Source organism: Schistocerca cancellata, chromosome 8, assembly GCF_023864275.1.
Source record: "Schistocerca cancellata isolate TAMUIC-IGC-003103 chromosome 8, iqSchCanc2.1, whole genome shotgun sequence".
NCBI lineage: Eukaryota > Metazoa > Arthropoda > Insecta > Orthoptera > Acrididae > Schistocerca > Schistocerca cancellata.
The window spans coordinates 183,712,059-183,728,715 of record NC_064633.1 but is presented as its reverse complement, the minus strand read 5'-3'; positions in this window follow the sequence as shown (position 1 = coordinate 183,728,715).

Here is a 16,657-nt window from a genome sequence, read left to right as displayed (position 1 = left end):
CGACGTGAGTAAGAAAATGCTGTCTGCATTGACATCTCTTCCACGTGAACGACAAAATAAACAAACAAAACTGGAATGACAAGTAACTTTCTGTTGCAGGTCCAGCTCCTCTAAAAGAGGTGTTATCTTTGGAAATTTTAGCGCCTAACCAGTTCAATAACAGTCTGAAATCTGTAGCTTTCATTAGGGAAAAAATTATGAAATAGCCCATATTCCGATTCAACTTTACAGTAGATTTCAATTTTGTCTCACCACATTGCTCCCTTCTATTTAAAAGCATCGTTTTTTCTTCTTCTTTTTCTGATGATTAGTTTATTGCAGTAAAATAAATGCTGCACATGCGAAGACTGCTAAATCCTCTTTTTCCGTCGGCCGGTGAAATTGTTATTAAAACGTTAGTTTATAACGGTAACAAAACGGGAGCTACGTCGGCAAGTTATCAGAACGAACTGCGATTGCACACGTCGAATATCTTGACCCTAGGCCCTTCGTTTGGTCTACATGAGAAGCCAACGCTCGGCCGAAACCAGTCTCTGTCGTTCTCTGTCCTTCCTTGGCCTGGTACGCACGCGCCTTTAGTTGCGGCTCGGACTGCATACAGTAACTTCAAAGCGTCGGCGGTCGTGGGATCTCTCACTTAGTGTAAACACAGGGTCGACTGTTTGTTGGTTCAGTAGCAATTTGCTGTCTTTGTTGAAAGTGTGTGTATTTGTTGTGTTTAAAATTGCTGCCATAGGGAGTGGAATACAGAGACAGAATTATAGCTGACAGTGTGTTACCGTGGACGGGAATGTTTTGGGATCCTATGAACTGCGCTTCGAGGGAAATACAGTGGGCTATTAGAGATCGATGCGCACAATGTGAAAAAGAAAATGAAATTTAAAAATTGCATTACAAAAAACCCAGCCGTATCACTATTTTTTTTATTTATTGAAGACAATCGATTTCGGTCCAATATCAAATCATCTTCGGGTCTCAAAAGCAGCTCAGGTTGAGACACGAAGATGGTCTGATGTCGGACAGATATCGATTGTCTTCAATAACAAAAACAGTGGTAGAGCTGCGTATGTTATAATGCAATTTTAAACTTCCTAAAAGCTGTTCAGCGCCTCCTACACAAAATATTTCGGTAAATGGAGTCTTTATTGACGTCTTTTAACCGTGAACTTGACGTGATATATTCCTGTAGACCTTGAAATATAGCTGAAAAAACTTCAGGTTCGATCTTGCACGTGAGCTGTTTTGATATATTTAAGGTGTCTATTAAACTGTCACATGAATCTGCAGTAGGTAGACACCTTAGACTGAGCATTAATCGTTCTGCTGCAGATACAGCTCTCCTAAAACGGTTGTTACCTCAGGAAATTGTAGATCCTACACACCTGAGTCGGTGAGTAGGAAAAGAGGTCATGTGGCACACAGTGGCAGGGAATTATACTCATTTTGTGTATGAAGTCCGCCGACTGTTCGTTTGTTTTTCAGTTTTGTGTCCGAAACATACTGGAAATACAATCTGAAAACCGAAATACACGCAGTCGACGGACTTTTTTTTATAATCTGAAATAGTTTCACTTTTAGAAGAGTTTAAAAATAGCCAGTCGAACGCCCACGTCATCTGCTATGATGAGAAAAGCTTAAGATTGATTTTTTTTTTACAGTTCTAAATGTTTCTATATACTTCATTTCTGGTTTATTTATTGCTGTATTTACGACATGACGTGTGTCACAACCATTTATGTTCTTTTTGAATCTAATCTGAAATAAGTTTCTTAAACTTATACGGAACATTTTTTACACTACACACAAATTTAAATGAACGTCATTTTATATTTGTTTTGCTTTACCACGGTGTATTTCATCAGAAACCTGTAAATGTCGCTGCAGGTGTCAGACACAATTTTACGTAGCAACAGTGGAAGTTGACCTACACTAAACCAGGAGCCATCCTAAAGTTCTGCCAGTAGCTAGAAACGGAGCCATCCTAAAGTTCTGCCAGTAGCTAGAAACGTTAACGTATTCGAGAGCCTTTCGTCACAGCTTACAGCTTCTCTTATCACAGTGCTAATATTACTGTCGTCAAATGTAGCTTGATGACCTTCAGCAGCTCAGAACAGTACCAGAATGAATAAGGTTCCTATCGTAACACAAAAAAAGGTGAATATCCCTGGACAGAGTTAGGGATTTAAAAGAAAGAAACTTTCTGGCAGCTTCAAAGACATTTGAATCAAATCAGAGCGAAGGTGTCAAGATTTTTTGCTTGTTAATATTAGTACCAATGTCACGTAATGTAATGCACCGTGTCAGGTAAAGTAACATGACAGTGCTGTCATGTCGCATAACGTCATCTTGCCATCCATTATGGTTTTTCTCATGTCGTGCAATATGATACAAGGTTTGATATGCATGTGACGTCTTTCTGCGGTGCTTCCGATTATAGACGCACTCCGTCTCGGATGCTTCCTACTGTAGATGCATCCCACCAGCATTCCATAAAAAAAAATAGAAAGCTTGTGCACTAGTCTATGACGTCATCTCGATTAGTCCAAGCTCGTCGCAGCACAGTCCGTTTGGTGAAGGTACGAGGAAGTCAAAATCTCGTGAAGAAATCAGTTCGAACTCTGTGTCGCTTTACGGAACGCCAACCTTTCCTCTTTGCCATAATTATTTTACTTGTAACTTATTAAGTACTCATTATTTTTAAATGGTTTGGAAACAAAATGATGTACTGTGTTAATTGCATAGCCATCTTCCGCAGCAGATGTTACATATCAACTGCTATTGTTTTTTCCCGTCTTAAGTTTAGAACAATTTAAGAGAAGGTTTTCACCAGACGAGATTTGCTGCTAATTACGGATTTACTTTTACTGTTTTTTCTCATTTTAAGTTTAAGAAGTTTTTTATCAGAAGCACTTCGCATATAATTATCTTCTGTGGTTACTGGTGTCCGTTCCTCGCGTTTGTGTGTTTTATAGTCCACTGTTAGCCTTAGTTATTAGCGGAGGTTGGCGTCGGAAAAAAGACGTTTGCATAAGAGCTCAGCGTGGAACAGGTGAAACTAAAGATCTATTTCTATGAAAATAACTTGTGATAAGTTTACAAAAGTGAAGTACGGTGCAAATATTCGCAAACGCCACAAAATAAATAGCGAGTCTCTGGTTCAAAATGGCTCTGAACACTATGGGACTTAACTTCTAAGGTCATCAGTCCCCTAGATCTTAGAACTATTTAAACCTAATTAATCCAAGGACATCACACACATCCACGCTCGAGGCAGGATTCGAACCTGCGACCGTAGCGGTCGCGCGGTTCCAGACTGTAGCGCCTAGAACCGCTCGGTCACCCAGGCCGGCTGCGAGTTTCTGAAAGCGAAGAAATCTCGAAAGGTGAATGTGCAATCCTCTTTTTCTCGACTTCGACCTCCGCTAACAACACAGGAAAAAGCAGTGGACTTCAAAACATGTAAACAAGAGGAATAGACCACTGCGAACACAGAAGATGCTTTGTATATATAAACTTCTTTTAAACTTCAGTAGGCGTAAGACAGGAAAACACAACATAATTTCAAATGATGAAATGATTGTTTTTCACAGTTCATATAGCCTCTCCATTCAAATGTCCCACTCGTTAAAGATGAGTATGTCCGTTGTTGCCACAAACTTACAGCAGCACACTTCAGAAGTTTTGCGACCGAGCGAGGTGGCGCAGTGGTTAGCACACTGCACTCGCATTCGGGAGGACGAAGGTTCAATCCCGTCTCCAGCCATCCTGATTTAGGTTTTCCGTGATTTTCCTAAATCGTTTCAGGCAAGTGCCGGGATGGTTCCTTTGAAAGGGCACGGCCGATTTCCTTCCCAATCCTTCCCTAACCCGAGCTTGCGCTCCGTCTCTAATGACCTCGTTGTCGATGGGACGTTAAACACTAACCAGCACCATAAGTTTTGTGGAGTTCGATTTTGACTGTGAGCTGTATGTACTCGTATTTCAGTCAATATATTCAATTGTTATCATGCATGAAATTATGGCTTATCGATAAAAATTTGGCTGCTCTGGCTCAAATATTAGGAGGGACTGTTTGCTTTTCCTTAACGCTCACATTGTAAAAAGAAATAATAAAAAATAAATAAAAAACAAGAGAGAGGGAGACAGAGAGAGAAATAATGAGTATTATATTTTCCTAAATTTAGTTGTAATGTATAGTTTGCTTACAGGTAGTATACGGAGCAAAAACTCTTTATTCAATATATTCTTCATTACTGATATACCTTTAACACTACGGGTGGGCAAGGGATCACATACGTGTTACAAATCAGTAATTGAGAAGTTGCAGTTTTCACAGTGACAACTTTAAGCATCTGGCTGCGATTTCAGTCACAACTAGATGAAAGGTAGCAACTAGAAGTAGCAAGTAGAGACACAAACACCGTCCGAACAGGCTTCGAAGACCCAACGGTACCGACCGGCCGCCATGTCATCTTCAGGTCATAGGCGCCACCAGATGTGGATACGGAGCGGCATATGGTCAGCACACCGCTCTCCCGGCTTTTATTAGTTTTCGTGACCGATGCCGCTACTTTTCAATCAGGTAGCTTCTATCTGGACTCGCAAGCGCTGAGTGTACCCACTTGCCAACAGCACTCGGCAGACCCATAGGAATATCATTTAAGCATTACAATATTCAATGATGTGTGCCATCTGTTGATTGACTTTGTACTTCGTTCTTAGGACTTTGTGCCTCAAGCTATAAATGTATAACCTACCTATGGTCGAAGAAATGAATCAAGAAGCTAATTCGTTCTGAGAAAAGTTTTAGGCTTGGTGTTTTACTTGGCAGCAGAACAGATAAGATGGGCTAGAGTATGAAGTGTTATACTGGACGCACTACCACCCCCCACGCCCCCTCAAATACACGCCTCACACATACACACACACACACACACACACACACACACACACTTTCACACTGACACTCGCACACTCACACACACACACACACACACACACACACACACACACACACACACACGCACACACATACACAGCCGGCCGATATGGCCAAGCGGTACTAGGCGCTTCAGTCTGGAACCGCGCTGCTGCTACGGTCTCAGGTTCGAATCCTGCCTCGGGCATGGATGTGTGTGATGTCCTTAGGTTAGTTAGGTTTAAGTAGTTCTAAGTCTAGGGGACTGATGACCTCAGATGTTAAGTCTCATAGTGCTTAGAGCCATTTAAACCAGATTTAAACACACACACACACACACACACACACACACACACACACACACTTGGTTGTGTAGCATAGTCCGAAGTCTGTGTTTCGTTGGAATGTGATAATTCGATTGAGAGTTGGTCAAGTCAATGAAACTGAATGTCAAATAAAGGTTGTGGTCACAAACTGATCTATAGCACACCTTAATATTTATGTTCGCACCATTTTTAAAAGCACTGTACACCAAAAAACTGAAACTGCTAGATAAATCAGAAAACAATTATTAGATAGTGGGTGACGAGAAGCGCAACACATCTGTTTTCCCCGCCGGCCGCGGTGGTCTAGCGGTTCTGGCGCTGCAGTCCGGAACCGCGGGACTGCTGCGGTCGCAGGTTCGAATCCTGCCTCGGGCATGGGTGTGTGTGTGGTGTCCTTAGGTTAGTTAGGTTTAAGTAGTTCTAAGTTCTAGGGGACTTATGACCTAAGATGTTGAGACCAATAGTGCTCAGAGCCATTTGAACCATTTTCATCTGTTTTCCCCCCCATAAAAGAAGCTAAACCGATGTTAACAACAGTAATGCCATCTACAGCGTATAAAAGTAAGCTTCTATAGTGTTCAAGTACGAATTATGCACCATCCTGTGACAATGTTGAGAAAAACATCGATTGGTGTGTGTATGAAACCCCAGCACAGCAACGTTAACTAGATGATGGTGAACAAACGAATACTTACCTACTCTGGCATCTCATATGGACTGCAGTGACCAAAAATTCAACCGAGATGTAAACATATATAACTCCCGAAGAAAACCTTACAGGCCCTGAAGTGAGTTCCATTCTAAAAATTAAATGCAAATTGTGATTGTTGGCGGTGTTATTTAATTCCTGATCGAGGGCAGTAATTGCCGAAATTATGAAAACTGACAAACTAAAGTTGTTTTTCCTGGAAATACTAGGCACACACCCATGGAATTTTTACTGCGCATTTGTTTAGGCAAATGGAGCATAAAAATAACAATGCAGGATGTGAAGAAATCGTATTAATTTCAATGAAGTTCATAAACAACACCGTAGGCTGCCATAAGTTACTGTGGACTTCTTAAGCCAGTTGTCAGAAGTTTTTATTTCTTCTCCATGGATTTTAATACCTACTCCGAATTTTTCTTTTGTTTCCTTTATTGCTTACTCAATATAGAGATTGAATAACATTGGGGAGAGGCTACAACCCTGTCTCACTCCCTTCCCAACCACTGCTTCCCTTTGATGTCCCTCGACTCTTATAACTGCCATCTGGTTTCTGTACAAATTGTAAATAGCTTTTCGCTCCCTGCATTTTACCCCTGCCACCTTCAGAATTTGAAAGAGAGTATTCCAGTCGATATTGTCAAAAGCTTTCTCTAAGTCTACAAATGCTAGAAACGTAGGTTTGCCTTTTCTTAGTATAGCTTCTATGATAAGTCGTAGGGTCAGTATTGCCTCACGTGTTCCGATATTTCTACGGAATCCAAACTGATCTTCCCCGAGGTCGGCTTCTACTAGTTTTTCCATTCGTCTGTAAAGAATTCAAGTTAGTATTTTGCAGCCGTGACTTATTAAACTGATAGTTCGGTTATTTTCGCATCTGTCAACACCTGCTTTCTTTGGGATTGGAATTATTATATTCTTCTTGAAGTGTGTGGGTATTTCGCCTGTCTCATACATTTTGCTCACCAGATGGTAGAGTTTTGTTAGGACTGGCTCTCCCAAGGCTGTCAGTAGTTCTAATGGAATGTTGTCTATTCCCGGAGCTTTGTTTCGACTCAGGTCTTTCAGTGCTCTGTCACTCTCTTCACGCAGTATCATATCTCCCATTTCATCTTCATCTACATCCTCTTCCATTTCCATAATATTGTCCTCAAGTACATCGCCCTTGTGTAGACCCTCTGTGTACTCCTTCCACCTTTCTTTCCCTTCTTTGCTTATAACTGGGTTTCCATCTGAGCTCTTGATATTCATACAAGTGGTTCTCTTATCTCCAAAGGTCTCTTTAATTTTCCTGTAGGCAGAATCTATCTTACCCCTTGTGAGATAAGCCTCTGCAGCCTTACATTTGTCCTCTAGCCATGCCTGCTTAGCCATTTTGCACTTCCTGTCGATCTCATTTTTGAGACGTTTATATTCCCTTTTGCCTGCTTCATTTACTGCATTTTTATATTTTCTCCTTTCATCAATTAAATTCAATATTTCTTCTGTCATCCAAGGATTTCTACTAGCCCTTGTCTTTTTACCTACTTGATCCTCTGCTGCCTTCACTACTTCATCCCTCAGAGCTACCCATTCTTCTTCTACTGTATTTCTTTCCCTCATTCTTGTCAATTCTTCCCTTATGCTCCCCATGAAACTCTGTACAAACTCTGGTTTAGTCAGTTTATCCAGGTCCCATCTCCTTAAATTCCCACCTTTTTGCAGTTTCTTCAGTTTTAATCTACAGTTCATAACCAATAGATTGTGGTCAGAGTCCACATCTGCCCCTAGAAATGTCTTACAATTTAAAACCTGGTTCCTAAATCTCTGTCTTACCATTATATAATCTATCGAAACCTGTTAGTATCTCCAGGCTTCTTCCATGTATACAATCTTCTTTTATGATTCTTGAACCAAGTGTTAGCTATGATTAAGTTGTGCTCTGTGCAAAATTCTACCAGGCGGCTTCCTCTTTCGTTTCTTACCCCCAATCCATATTCACCTACTACGTTTCCTTCTCTCCCTTTTCCTACTGACAAATTCCAGTCACCCATGACTATTAAATTTTCGTCTCCCTTCACTATCTGAATAATTTCTTTTATTTCATCATACATTTCCTAAATTTATTCGTCATCTGCAGAGCTAGTAGGCATATAAACTTGTACTACTGTGGTAGGCGTGGGCTTCGTATCTATCTTGGCCACAATAATGCGTTCACTATGCTGTTTGTAGTAGCTTACCCCCATACCTTTTTTTCTATTCATTATTAAACCTACTCCTGCATTACCCCTATTTGATTTTGTATTTATAACCCTGTATTCGCCTGACCAGAAGTCTTGTTCCTCCTGCCACCGAACTTCACTAATTCCCACCATATCTAATTTTATCCTATCCATTTCCCTTTTTAAATTTTCTAACCTACCTGCTCGATTAAGGAATCTGACATTCCACGCTCCGATCCGTAGAACGCCAGTTTTCTTTCTTCTGATAATGACATCCTCTTGAGTAGTCCCCGCCCGGAGATCCGAATGGGGGACTATTTTACCTCTGGAATGTTTTACCCAAGAGGACACCATCATCGTTTAATCATACAGTAAAGCTGCATGCCCTCGGGAAAAACTACGGCCGTAGTCCACTTGCTTTCAGCCGTTGGCAGTACCAGCATAGCAAGGCTGTTTTGGATAGTGTTACAAGGCCAGATCAGTCAATCATCCAGTCTGTTGCCCCTGCAACTACTGAAAAGGCTGCTGCCCCTCTTCAGGAACCACACGTTTGTCTGGCCTCTCAACAGATATCCCTCCATTGTGATTGCACCTACGGTACGGCTATCTGTATCGCTGCGGCACGCAAGCCTCCCCACCAACGGCAAGGTCCATGGTTCATGCTTCCTAAAATCCATAAACCCAACCACCCATGACAACCCATTGCGGCCTGTTACTGTGCCTCCACTGAGAGAATCTCTGCTCTCATAGATCAACACCTTAAACCTATTACCCGTAACCTATCCTATCCTCCTATTAAAATATATCAACCATTTCCTCCACTGACTCTCCACAGTTCCTGTCCCTTTACCACACGGTGCCCTTCTCGTCCCTCTTGTGCCACCTCCCTGTACACTAACATTCCTAATGCCCATGGCCTTACTGCTATTGAATACTACCTTTCCAGACGCCTTATGGATTCCAAACAACAACATTCTTTCTAGTAACCATGACCAACTATATCCTCACCCACAATTACTTCTCCTTTGAAGGCATTAGCTACTAACAAATCTGGGGTACGGCTATGGGTACCCGTGTGGCACCATCCTATGCCAACCTACTCATGGGCCACCTAGAGGAATCCTTCCTAAAAACCCAGAATCCTAAACCCCTCACCTGGTTCTGATTCATTGATGACATCTTTGCTATCTGCATTGAAGGTGAGGACACCTTATCCACATTCCTTCAGGACCGCAACTATTTCTCCTCCATTTGCTTTGCCCTTTCATACAGCCTAGACACCCGTGGTCGTCACACCTGCAGTGACGAGCAGTCCCTCTCAACATATACCGAGGGACTCACTGAAGCCATCACTGACCGTAATTATCCTCTTAACCTTGAACAAAAACAAATCTCCCGTGCCTTATCTTACCAGTCTCCCACCACCTCGCAAAGTCCAGCCACAGGAAGCATTCCTATCGTAACTCAGTACCATCCGGGACTGGAGCAACTGAATTACATTCTCCGCCAGAGTTTCGATTACCTCTCATCGTGCCATGAAATGAGAAATGTCTTGCCCACTATCCTTCCCATCCCTCCCACGGTGGTATTCCGCCGTCCACTGAACCTACACAACAAACTCATCCATGCTTACTCAACTCCTGCTCCCAATCCCTTACCTCATGGCTCATAGCCCTGTAATAGACCTAGATGCAAGACCTGTCCCACATCCTCCTACCACCAATTACTCCAGTCCGATCACTAACATCACCTATCCCGTCAAAGGCAGGGCTACCTGTGAAACCAGTCATGTGATTTACAAGCTAAGCTGCAACCGTCCACATGAAAGGCCACCGACAAACTGTGGCCAAGAAACAAGTGGACCACCCTGTTGCTGAACACACTGCTAAACATGATATCCCTCATCTCAATGACTGCTTCACAGCCTGTGCCATATGAATCCTTCCCATTTACACCAGCTTTTGTGAACTGTGCAGGTCAGAACTTTCCCTACAATACATCCTACATTCCCGTAACGCTCCTGTCCTCAACGTTTGTTAGTCACTGTCCTCACCCATCCAGCCCCATCCCTGTTCCCATTCCAGCACTACACAGCCGTCATTTCACCACCACAACCAGTCTTTTAATTTCTTTTCCTTTTTATTTCTCTCCTTTCTGCTACTTACCCCCCCTCTCCCCAACTTCCCTCCCATCCTCCATCTAAACTGCAGCACTTTACTGTCCACCACTTCCACCATACTATCCCTCCCTCTCCCCACCCCAGCCTCCTCCTTACCCCCACCTGGTTGTCACTCCCATCATGCACTGGTACTGCTGCTCACAGTGATATTTCAGTTGTCTGAGACTGCAGATGTGTGTGCAAGTTGCGTTTGCGTGAGTGTGTGCGCGTGCACATTTTGTATGTGTACCTATTGCTGACAAAGGCCTTAATGGCCGAAAGCTGTAATTGTGTGAATCTTTTTGTTGTGCCTATCGTGACTCAGCATCTCTGCTATGTGGTGAGTAGCAAGTTTCCTTCTCTAATATTGTTAGAATCAATCATGGATTTTCCATTGTTTCATTTTCATTAGAAATGTATGTTATTTAGAAACTGAAACACCCTCAATCCCAAAGAGCTTACACGCGTGTGTAACCAGTCTCAACATCAGAGAATGAGAAAAAATACTCACAATATGTTTTATGTGCTGGAGGCTGATGTTAATTTTGACTGAAAATCCGGACATTTAATATTACTGGAAAAAGTACAATTTGGATTTTAGAAGCATTTAATGACAGATGTGGTGATATGCTCATTAGGTAACAACTTTGTTACTAAATTAGTTAAGACCTTTCCTGTGTGCACTAACAGGCAAGTGTTTAGCAATGAAAGACTGCTAATCACCATTTGCCTGCCGGTGTATACACAGCTGTCACTGACTAACAGAGATGGCTGTTCTCTGTCAGTGATAATCTGTTGCAGTTTCAAAACTGAATCTTCTACAGTGGATACTACAAATTATATGTACTCTTGGTATCATTAAATAGTTTAAGATAACAGTAGTTTCTGAGGATATTTATTGTTGCTTCAATTTTTCAAGGCTGCTGTTAATAAATGCAATGTAATGAGAACACCTTCCAAGTATAACCCCCAAATTATTCCTACTTGTTGTCCATGGAAAAAGTATTTTATTACCGTGAAATGACAGCTGTGGCCAAAATTAATCTACATACCATATGATCTGTATGCCGGGGTGGACAAAAATATGGAAACACCAAAAGCACAACACATTATCAAGCCTAATATAGCGCAGGAAAACCCTCAGGCTTTGAAAACTGTTGCCTGTCAGTTAAGAATGGATAAATAATGGTCATGTATAGTTTTCAAGGGAGTCTTACACATTTCTTCCTGCAAAATAGTGGCAAGTTCAGGTGATCATCATAGTGATCATGCCCCTTCTCTCCAAAGTAGATCAAAGGGTCAATGAAACAGAGATCCAGTGACAGTGGTGGTCAGGGGAGATGTGACAATTCATCCTCCCCACCACTCAAAACATCAGTCCTGGACAATGCGAGCTGTGAGTATAGGGGCCCTGTCTTCTTGGAACACAGTATCAACATAATGGAACAAACACTGCACCATGGGATGGACCCAATCACCAAAAACGGTCATATAATTCTTGCCAGTGGTGTGACCTCGCGGAGTAACCACGGGGGCCATGGAATTGCATGATACAGCCGCCCAAATCATCACTGAAACCTCACCATTGCCACTCTTGAGACGTAAACTCAGAAATAATTTGGAAACTGTGTGAAACTAAACTCATACAACTAAATGACTCTTCCATTGCTCCACTGTCCAGGTTTTATGGCTTTGGCACAATGTTTCCTTGTTACTGACATTTGCATCACCTGTGTTTTGAAATTCCAGCTCACACTGCAATTCCCAGTTCATGGGACTCAGTCCATGTTGTTTTGTTGTTAACTGGGTTTGCAACTGTAGCATTCAGTTTTGCAGTGACTTTTGCAGCTGCCGTCCTCTTATTTTTCACCACAATCCTCTTCATTGACTGTCCATCATGTTCACTCAATACACAACTTCTTCCAATCCTGATATTATATACACTATGTTATCTTTTACTAAAGACTGAACTAAAACCACGAATGTTACAGTTAAGTTTTCATTACTTTGGACTTACCTTCTAAAAGCTTCAAAAGCATTGAGGGGAGCTACTGGAATTCTGCATTTTGGAGTCGCACTTTGTGTTGGCCAAAATCCAGATATATCTTACTACAGATATCTTACTACAGATATAAATGTTGTGGGCTGTAGTTAACATACGACACATGAGTTACATTTTAATGGATTAGGGGAAAGACTGCTAGCAAATTTAGTGCTCAATGAAGTAGCAAAAAACCAATAAAGCACAACTGTGAACATTACTACCTCTATTTTATTTTTTGAAGGTAAACCACTGCCAGACTAGACCACAAAAAATATAATTTGTAATGACACACAAGCAAAAACCATAACATACTGCACAATGATGGGAATGTATTTCAATGTGCCAAAAATGAGACAATTCTATTTCTCATTAATATGTTGTCACTCATGGTGGAAACTTAATTAACAACATTGGTTAGAACAGACTGTAGCATAGTCTGCCAAACAATGGCCAAATAGTTCAAAAAGAAATGTGTGTCCCATTTTGAAGCACACAGATCACAAGTTATTAAAGATCTAGTATTGCATACTGCTATGGTGGAGTATCAATCAGTTGGAAACACTCTACATATAAAGTAGTTATAAATGCTTGTGTGTGGAAGGTATATTTGAAAGGAATTACACACACATAAAATTAAAATTGTCTCACTCCATCGCAACACCGAGAACAAATTTTCATAGATAAACTGAATATGCTGGTACTATTAGTTTGAAGATACAGAGGGCACAAACTTTTTGTAGCTGATTATAATAACATAGACATAACGGAAAAGGAAGAATGTGCATCATTTACTAAATACAATAAGGTCACATGCTCGGTTTGTCTCAATATAATGACTGCTTGATACTAGATGCCTCACACATTACACCTCTGTGTACAAATATCAGTTACTGACCTTTAAAGAGTACCTGTTTTGTATAAGTTGTCCTAATTTTATTTTCATGCAGTGTATCTCTTATTTGCTTGGTGGCACATTTTTGCCCTGTCAGGAGGTACTGTGTGACAATTACTTTAATCAGGAGTATCATATGATTGTCCAAGGAATGTTGATTTTTCATGTGGTCTGCTAACTCCTTGAACACTGACTTGAACAAGAATTCACTAAGCACCTCAGACACACATTTGGAAAAGAGATTTTTCAATGGAATTTTTGAATTACCTGTAGTATAGCACCTGATCACTTTTCCTGCACACACACAGATGTCAACAACATCATTCGATGGTAAAACAACCACACCCTACTCTTTCACTCTTTCTATGAACGAGAGAATAAGCAACATAGCTACCATCCCCTTGAAACACGGATAAACATGGTTCACGGGTTAAAGTTTTTTTCTAAGTGTCGCACAACAAATCCAGCTATATATATAGTATGGATGGCCACCTCAGATAGATAAGTTCCAGTAGCAAAGTAGTCGTGGTCAGGTGTCGCTGCACTGTGGTTAGTAATTGCCACAATTCCAAAGTGTGATTTATGTGATCTTCAAAACTGGAACTGCTGAAAGTGAGAATGGGAAGGTATACAATTCCCTTTTTCCGATCCACGGTCTCCCTATGAATCAGTAACCTCTTGTATGCTGCAACAAACTGGCGATCAGTGGTGTTGTTATTCCAACCACCAAGACTTCGGATGGCACTAAAAAGCATTTCCAAGTGGTCCTGAGAACATTTGTACAGATGTAGGAACTTCAGTAGAGAAGCATGAATTTGTGTCCCCACTAATTTCGTATACATGTGTAAAACACTGGATATATACACCAGAAATCCATTAAATCCTCCCTTTCTCTTTGAGTCAACAACTCTCATTGCTTGAGGATTTGGACCGACAGTGAGTTTCTCGATGTACCTCTGTGCCTTTAAAAGAAATCCCTCTACAGCACTAAAATTTTCTGTATTTAATGCCTGCTTGAAACCATTTTGTAAAAGTGTTCTGGAATTTCATACATCAAAGAGACAGTTGAAAACACATATAAATTTTACTGTTGCAGATGCCTGTTCAAAACCAGGAAGTTTCATAACACAACAGTGTCGTCGTAACTGCCGTCTGCTTCATATCTGCTGTGCAGCAAGCTACGTTAATTTAAGTATTAACTGTATTTTTATTACTTGTCATTTCTTCTTCTGTGTGTTTTTGCTTTTAGGAAGCTTTAATTTTCGAGTACTAGTAATAGTGTTCCCTAGATTTCGTGTTTGTTTTGAATACAGTCAGAGAGAGTCCCTTTAGGCAGCTGTAGTGATAGTAGTGCTATCGTTTGTTTTGAATACAGTCGAGAGACAGGTAGTGCTTATTTTCGTTGTTTTCAACAAGAGGTGTCTAGTAACCACAGTTTAGTCAGCTGTCAGCCGCCTTTAGTGAATTAGCAGTCTAGTTAAAAGTTGATTAACTCTCTACAGTACATTGATTTCTTAGGATGGATAGGATGTGTGACTGCTGTGTACGTACCTATAACGATTTCAGCTTCGGTGCTTTCTATCAGCGCTTGAAGTTCCGGTACTTTACCAACGCAGCTTCGACAGTTTACAATTACAATACCGATTGCCCGCATGTCCTGACTTTGCCCCACACCCTTTGAGGCTGTTGCCCTTTCTGTACTTGCCCGAGGCCATCTAACCTAAAAATCCGCCCAGTCCACGCCACACAACCCCTGCTACCCGTGTAGCCGCCTGCTGTGTGTAGTGGACTCCTGACCCATCCAGCAGAACCCGAAACCCCACCATCCTATGGCGCAAGCGGAGGAATCTGCAGCCCACACAGTCGCAGAACCGTCTCATCCTCTGATTCAGACCCTCCACTCGGCTCTGTACCAGAGGTCCGCAGTCAGTCCTGTCAACGATGCTGCAGATGGTGAGCTCTGCTTTCATACCGCTAGCGAGACTGGCAGTCTTCACCAAATCAGATAGCCACCGGAAGCCAGAGAGGATTTCCTCTGATCCATAGCGACACACATCATTGGTGCCGACATGAGTGACCATCTGCAGATGGGTGCACCCTGTAACCTTCACGGCATCCAGAAGGACCCTTTCTACATCTGGAATGACTCCCCCAGTATGCACACAGAGTGCATATTGGTTTTCTTCCCCTCCCTTGCAGCCATATCCCTAAGGGGCCCCGTTACGCTCCTGGCATTGGAGCTCCCAACTACCAGTAAGCCCACCCTCTGCGACCGGCCGGATCTTGCAGACTGAGGGGCAACCTCGTGAACAGGACAAGCAGCCATGTCTGGCCGAAGATTAGTATCAGCCAGAGACAGAGCCTGAAACCGTTGCATCAGACAAACTGAAGAGGCCTTCCGTTCACCCTCCGTATCTTTCGCCTACTGCCACACCTCGAGACGACCTCCCACTCTACCACGGGTGAGGGGTCAGCCTCAATGTTGGCAGTATCCCAGGCAGCCACAGCCGTAGTCTGATTGGGGGATGCGTGGGACGAGTTGGCCGTCCCTGACAAACCTCCGTCCGGACCCCCACAGTGATGCCCACTGGCAACAGCCTCAAGCTGTGTGACTGAAGCCAACACTGCCTGAAGCTGGGAGCAAAGGGATGCCAACTCAGCCCGCATCCGAACACAGCAGTCGCAGTCCCTATCCATGATGAATACTGTTGTGCAAAGAACGTCTGAACTATCTGCAGAGAGCGCAAACAATTCGACACAAAATTTAAACGGTTATTAAAATACAAGACTGCCTAGTAAATGCAGTAATGCTGCTACTTGCGCACTGTTGACACACTGCTCGGCGGCAGAAGGCTAACTGTACTGCCAGTAACGTACAAAGACTATTTGAGAGAAATAAACAAATGACAGACGAATATGCGACTCTACACGTCACAGATATTAAAATGCAACTCTGCCCCTGCTAAATACGAAACTACACAATGATTTGACGGATTTAACTAAACAAGTGCGCTAATAACACTCAAACAAATTTTCAACTTGACTACAACACTTATATGAACGCTAAATAAGCCACTTACTGATACTTGTGCACTGCTGACACACTGCTCGGCGGCAGAAGGCTAATTTTGCGTTAGTGGTTGGTGCATATTCAATGCTCCACAGTAGTGGATAATGTTAACAAAAAGGTAGTGCCAAAGCTTTTTAATCAATAATTATATTTTTAAATGGAAAATGTCAATTAATAGTGCATCAAACCAAAGGAATGTTCATTTGCTGTGCTTATCCCACATACACAATTGTATTACAAACTTGTTCAGTATAAGTAGTCTCATAATCTAAACAGTGAACCTGACTTTTCTTCTCAAATATTCTCTTGTGAGCAAAGGTCGATGCTCAGCAAAAAGGAGTT